This window comes from Sardina pilchardus, chromosome 16 (genome assembly GCF_963854185.1).
Source record: "Sardina pilchardus chromosome 16, fSarPil1.1, whole genome shotgun sequence".
Lineage (NCBI taxonomy): Eukaryota > Metazoa > Chordata > Actinopteri > Clupeiformes > Clupeidae > Sardina > Sardina pilchardus.
This window is the reverse complement of record NC_085009.1, coordinates 15,795,046-15,802,279: the sequence shown is the minus strand read 5'-3', so window position 1 is coordinate 15,802,279 and position 7,234 is coordinate 15,795,046.

The following is a 7,234-nucleotide window of genomic DNA, read 5'->3' as shown; positions in this document are numbered from 1 at the left end:
CTGTGAGCTAACTGTGGCTACTTGTGGACTCTATCGCTACTGTGGATTACCTGAACTGTGAGCTAACTGTGGCTACTTGTGGACTCTATCGCTACTGTGGATTACCTGAACTGTGAGCTAACTGTGGCTACTTGTGGACTGTATCGCTACTGTGGATTACCTGAACTCTGTGGGCTAGCTGTGGCAACTGGGACTCCACGAACGAACAGGCCTGTGAGTGTGTGTGTGTTGTGCGTGTGTGTGCGGGCATAGTTAGCCCCAGGCCGGGGTTAATGGCCAGTCCCTTCCCCTAGCTTAACTCCGCCATAGAGAGGGCTGTTTTAGGTGGGTTGTGTGCGGATGAATGCAGGGTGGGTGCATTCGGGAGGTTGGGTTGTGTGTCAACTTCAAATAAATTGTAAAACGTGACTCCCTGTCTCTGTGTGTGATTTGACTCCTCCTCCGACCACGAAACAATTATTACACTGGTGGCAGCGGTGGGATCGGAGGAAGAGTTAACTCAAACACAATGCAGGAACAAGACGGTGCAGGCCCAAGTCGGCAAACGACTGGACCAACAAATGTTCAGACGCCAGTTCGTACGACAGTCATGCCGCGACCCGCGTTCATGCCTGAAAATTTCTCCGGTTTGACTAGGGAATGGGACGATTGGGCGGAACAGTTCGATATGGCTAGTGAATTAAATGGGTGGAGTGACGCAAGGAAATTGAGGATGATGGCTTTGTTATTGGTTGGTCGGGCCAGAGAGATTTATTGGGGTTTGAATCCGGAAGCTCGTATTGACTATAAATCATTGCGGGAGGCTATGGGAAGGCATTTAGGCCCCACTAATCAAGTAGATTGGAACCGAACACAGCTACACAGTCGAGAGCGTACACCGGGAGAAAGTGCACGCGATTTTGGTAATGCTCTGCGGAGGTTGGTTTATAAAGCTTATCCATCGGTCGATCTAAATACCCGTGATATGTTGGCTAAAGACCAATTCATTGCTAAAATAGGTAGTGGAGATGTGCGGATGCAATTACGGAATGCAAAGCCTGTGAATTTGGAGGCCGCTATGGACCTTGCTTCCGAATTCGAACAGATTAAAGCACTGGAAAAGAAGGAAACCGTAGCAGCTCTAAATCTGTTCTCAACCGAAGGGACATCTGACGGCAATGTTACTGGTGTGATGTTTACGGAGTTGCGTAAATTACAGGAAGAGGTGTGTGCGTTAAGGACCATGGTGGACCCAATTCATTCTAGATCAACCAGGCCAGAGGGGCATCAGCAGTTTAACCCTGGGGGGCGCAGTAGGGGTGGGCGGCGGCGTCCAGAGTCAGAGGCTACACCTAAAGCTTGTTGGGAGTGCGGCTGCACTCGCCACATACGACGAGACTGCCCGTATTTGTCGGGAAACGCCAGCGGGTGGCGCTAGAGGGCCGAGTCACCACCCCTGTTGTAAGCGGCCCTGGTGGAGGTGCGGTTAAAATGGGTTCTGGGTCGGGGTTGTATCTTGAGGGGTGTGTTCACGGGCAACCATGTAAATTATTGGTAGACACAGGGGCCCAGGTCTCTATATTAAGTAAAACTTTGTGGCATAGCCTTGATCCCCAGGCTAAATTGACCCCTTATAGTGGTAGAGTAAGGGCAGCGAATGGTAGCTTGTTGGGAGTTTTGGGCATTTGGAGCACAGTGTGTGAGTTCCACAATTTGATTTTAAACTGTGGGTTTTTAATTGTGGATGCCCCCACACAGGTTATTTTGGGCACTGATTTTCTGTCACAATATCAGGCAATAGTCGATGTGGGCAAACGACATTGTAAGCTGATGGGTAAAGACTTTCCCTTAGTTTGCACCTTGAGTGCAGATGATATTTGTAAAGTCAGCTTGGCTGGAGATATTATTGTACCTGCACGGACAGAGGTCATTGTAAATGGAAAAATTGATGGCTTGTATGAAGAATCCGATGTAGGTATGTTTGAGCCTGATAATAACCTCTCTGAGCGGTTTGATGTTTTGGTGGCACGGGTCATCGCTAACCCGTCCCCTGAGCAAATCCCTCTGCGTGTTACTAACATGTCGGCTGAGCCCATTAGACTACACAAGGGCACACATGTTGGGTGTTTTGAAATGGGAGTGGCTGTTTTGGAGGAGGGCAGTAGTGCCCCCTGTCCAGAGGATGTTCAGAAAAGTGGGTGGAGTGTAGACTCGCTGGCGGCTGTTTTAAAACTATCAGAGAAAGACTTGACAAATGATCAATATGCACAAGTTAAAGAGACCCTGGGTCAACATCTTTCTGTGTTTAGCACCGGCGATACAGACTTGGGCCGTACTCACCTGACTTACCATCATATACACACTGGAGACCATCAGCCTGTTAAAATGCACCCCAGAAAAATCCCAGTCCACTTTGGGAAGGAGGTTGAAGCCCAATTAGAACAGATGCAGTGCCAAGGGATTATACGGCCCTCTCAGAGTCCATGGGCTGCGCCTGTGGTCATTGTGCGCAAGAAGGACGGGGGTTTGCGTTTTTGTGTCGATTATCGTCGCTTAAATGACCTCACAGTAAAAGACGCATACCCCCTCCCGAGAATAGACGATACCCTAGAGGCCTTAGGGTCTGCTAAGTGGTTTTCCACATTAGACCTAGCTAGTGGCTATTGGCAACTAGAGGTAAATCCACAACATCGGGAAAAGACAGCTTTTGTTACCAAACAGGGCCTTTGGGAGTTCAATGTCCTTCCCTATGGACTTACGAACGGTCCAAGTACATTCCAGCGCCTAATGGAGCTAGTTCTCACTGGGTTGCAATGGATAAAATGTCTCGTTTATTTGGACGATATCATAATTTTTGGAAGGACGTTTGTGGAACATGTCTCACGCCTGGGGGAAGTATTGGGGCGTCTTAACTCTGCTCAGCTGAAAATCAAGCCTAGCAAATGTAACTTGTTCTCACAAAAAGTGACCTATTTAGGCCATGTTATTTCAGCCGAGGGAGTCTCTACAGACCCGGCAAAAATTGAAGCTGTGCGCTCATGGCCTACGCCCACTAGTGTCCATGATGTCCGGAGTTTCTTGGGGTTAGCTTCGTATTACAGGCGGTTTGTGGCTAATTTTGCATCTATAGCACAGCCTCTTCACAGACTGACAGAAAAAAAAGTCCCGTTTCATTGGACAAATGACTGCCAGCGTGCTTTTGAGATTCTGAAACGTAATCTAACCACCGCCCCAATTCTGGTATACCCGGATATAGCCAAGCAGTTTATCTTGGATACGGATGCCTCTGATCACGGTATAGGAGCTGTGTTATCACAACTACATGACGGCCAGGAGTGTGTTGTTGCATACGGCTCTCGGGCTTTGTCAAAGGCCGAGCGTAACTACGCTACTACTAGAAAAGAATTATTAGCTGTTGTATATTTCACCAAATACTTTCGTCACTATCTACTGGGGTGTGAATTTCTATTACGGACAGATCACAGCTCACTCCAGTGGTTGCATAACTTCAAAGAACCTGAGGGGCAGGTTGCTCGATGGTTAGAGCAGTTGTCGTCATTTCACTACACGATCCAGCACAGACCCGGGAAGCGTCACAGTAACGCTGACGCACTATCTCGTTGTTTGGGGGAGCACGAGGTTAGCGAGGTCAGTGTGAGTGACCCAGAACCCGGTTTTGATTTATTCAATAGACAGCGGAATGACCTAGTTTTGCAACAAGTGATTTCTGGTAAGGAAAGGGGGGGTATATGTGCACCACACGAATGGGCTACCTGCCCCCATTTAAAGGTTTACATGGCCCTTTGGGATAGACTCCGGCTGTGTCGGGGTGTATTGGCATTTACTGAGGAGGGTAATGCAAGTCGAGCTGTTATACCAGAGTCTATGGTTCCCGTGGTACTGGAAAGTCTACATAACAACAAGACCGGGGGTCATTTGGGGACTGAGAAGCTGCTGGACAGAGTTCGGACACGTTTTTTCTGGCCGGGGTGGGTAGAAAGTGTAAAGGCATGGTGTAAAACTTGCTCTGACTGTGCTTCAAGTAAAATCAGTGGGCCAGCGCCCAGGGCACCGTTGCAGACCTCTCAGACCTCTAGACCCTTCGAAAGAGTTGCCATGGATATATTGGGCCCGCTACCACTGTCGGATAAAGGCAATGTATATATCCTGGTCATCGCTGATTATTTTACCAAATGGGCAGAGGCTTTTCCTATGCCCAATCAGGAGGCTAAAACTGTTGCCGAAATATTTGTCACAGAGTTTGTTTTGAGATACGGGGCACCACGCACCTTGCATACAGACCAAGGGAGGAATTTTGAATCCCATCTTTTTCAGCAGATGTGCACTCTACTTGATATACATAAAACCAGAACTAGCCCCTATCACCCCAGCTCAGACGGGCTTGTAGAGAGGCTCAATCGCACTTTGACCACAATGTTGTCCAATTTTGTAAACTCCAACCAATCAGATTGGGATGTGATTTTACCATATGTGATGATGGCTTACCGTAGCAGCATACAGTCTAGCACCAAATATACACCATACGAAGCTGTTTTTGGGCGCCAGATTGTGTTGCCAGTTGACTTATTGTGGGACCGGGATGATGAGTGCTATGATGGGTTGAAGGAGTATGTGCACTGTATGAAACAAAAATTGTGTTCAGTGGCAGGAGCTATACAGCGACACCAACAAGCAGCATCAGAAAGCCAGAAGGGGTTTTATGATTTAAAAATTTCACATCAGTATTATGAGCCTGGGGAGAAAGTGTGGGTGCGGGATCAGAGAAGGAGGAGAGGGCAATGTCCCAAACTTAAGAAAAAGTTCAGTGGCCCCTACTTAGTCTTGGAGAGACTCTCGGACGTTCTATACCGGCTTAGAGGGAGTACTGGGGAATCAATCATACACTTTAACCGACTGAAGCCCTGTTACGATAACCAAAGCTTAGTCCCGCTCCAGGAACATGCCTTGGAGGGGGGACAGTCTGCCGGACGTCCACTCGGGAACAGCAGACAGCGACGAGGGGGAAGATCAATGGCGCCTTCCCTGCCACCAGTCTTGGTCCTGCCAACGCCTGCTGACACTGCAGGAGCTGCAGAGTTGGGGGGAGGCCAGCCAGTTGGATGGGGCAGCATGGCTGGTGTGACCCTCACAGGCGAAGACCATTTGGTGCCTTCAGCGGTGCAGGAGGGAGGGCAACATCAGCCCAGACCCCTGCATGATTCCCTTTCGGGAGACCAACGACAGACCCAGTCAGGGCGGGAGTTCAGAGGGCCCGAGCTGCCTGTATCGGATGACACTTCAACAGGTACCGTTCCATCTTCACTGCAGCGGCAGCAGGAGGCCGAGCCGGTGGCGTTGGTTGGGGGACCGGGGCCACCTGCACGGGATCCTGCTCCACGGAGTCTCGAGCAGCCCCGACCCCAGCGACAACGGAAAGCTCCCCACTGGTTTAAAGACTTTGATGTAGATGTACAGAATATCGGATGCGAGGGCGCCATCCTCTTCAAAGGGGGGGGCAGTGTAGTGAACGGTGTTTACTGGCCACGACGGCTGTGCCCCCACTGAACAAATTGAATGATTGACTGATTGATTGAGGAGTGGTACACCTGCAGCTTGTCGACTGTGGATGGTGATCAGGGATAAAGAGTTGCGAGTTGGGGCGTACGAGAGAGAGCTCGGGCTGGTGTGAGTCGCGCGGCCAGTGCGTTTGGCTACTTGTGGACTCTATCGCTACTGTGGATTACCTGAACTGTGAGCTAACTGTGGCTACTTGTGGACTCTATCGCTACTGTGGATTACCTGAACTGTGAGCTAACTGTGGCTACTTGTGGACTCTATCGCTACTGTGGATTACCTGAACTGTGAGCTAACTGTGGCTACTTGTGGACTGTATCGCTACTGTGGATTACCTGAACTCTGTGGGCTAGCTGTGGCAACTGGGACTCCACGAACGAACAGGCCTGTGAGTGTGTGTGTGTTGTGCGTGTGTGTGCGGGCATAGTTAGCCCCAGGCCGGGGTTAATGGCCAGTCCCTTCCCCTAGCTTAACTCCGCCATAGAGAGGGCTGTTTTAGGTGGGTTGTGTGCGGATGAATGCAGGGTGGGTGCATTCGGGAGGTTGGGTTGTGTGTCAACTTCAAATAAATTGTAAAACGTGACTCCCTGTCTCTGTGTGTGATTTGACTCCTCCTCCGACCACGAAACAATTATTACAGTACTCACAAGTGGGCCTCTATACCGTCACCTTGAATACAATCACATGCATTCAGTCAACTAGACAAAGCGCACATATTTTGAACAAATGATTCAGGCTTTTATTTTAATGTAGGGGAGCGCCGGGTCGATTGGGACATGGGGCAATTGATACACAGCGATTTCCTCGAAAACCATCCAAGCTTGAGCCGTCAGATTTTGACACTACGTCTAGCACATAACACCTACCAATCCTGGCAAATCTCGTGAAATTACGTCACGCCATTCAAAAGTTATTAGCGGGAACCAGTTTTCGTCTACGGTAAGTAAAATCTTACATGCGGTAGTTTTTTTGTGATCAAAAGTTCTATTTTGGGTGCCATGCAATAATAATATGATCAAACAACAGATGAATTCGTACTTAAACAGACCCTAAAGTATGCAATGTCATAGTTTTGAAGTTTAGAAGCAAAACAGGTTTAAGTGTCAGTAGTCGCTGGAGGTTCAATTGGTACAGCTGTTTAAATGTCCCTAACGCTATAACCCGGATGTGGCCACATTACACGATCAATATCTGTATAAATCACCGAATTAATAACTGTTTTGCGAGGAACAACAACTGATTTGAGTTAACAACAACTTGTTTGAATGAACAACATATATTTTGAATGAACAAAACATGTGTATGACATGAATCCACAGATATTCAGCGAAGTGAGGGAAACAAATATTACATGCGGTAGATTTTTTTTTTGATCAACTGAGTTACGCACGGGACAAAAATATTTGTTTGACCTAGTTATATTGCGAGAAATAATGTGACATTTACGGGATGACGAGTACACTAGTATGTTGTCCGATATGCTTCATAAAAACGTGAGTAAGGTCAGTAGTTTCTGTTTAAAACATGCTGTATTAATTGCCCCTCCTATGTGTCTCAAACGACACGCATAGGTTGGGCATTTGAGACAAATGTCAACTTACGTTCAAAGTTTGAAAACAGCGTGATCATCCAACATATGTGTTAAATTACACTTGTAACTAAGACACAACACATGTGAGTT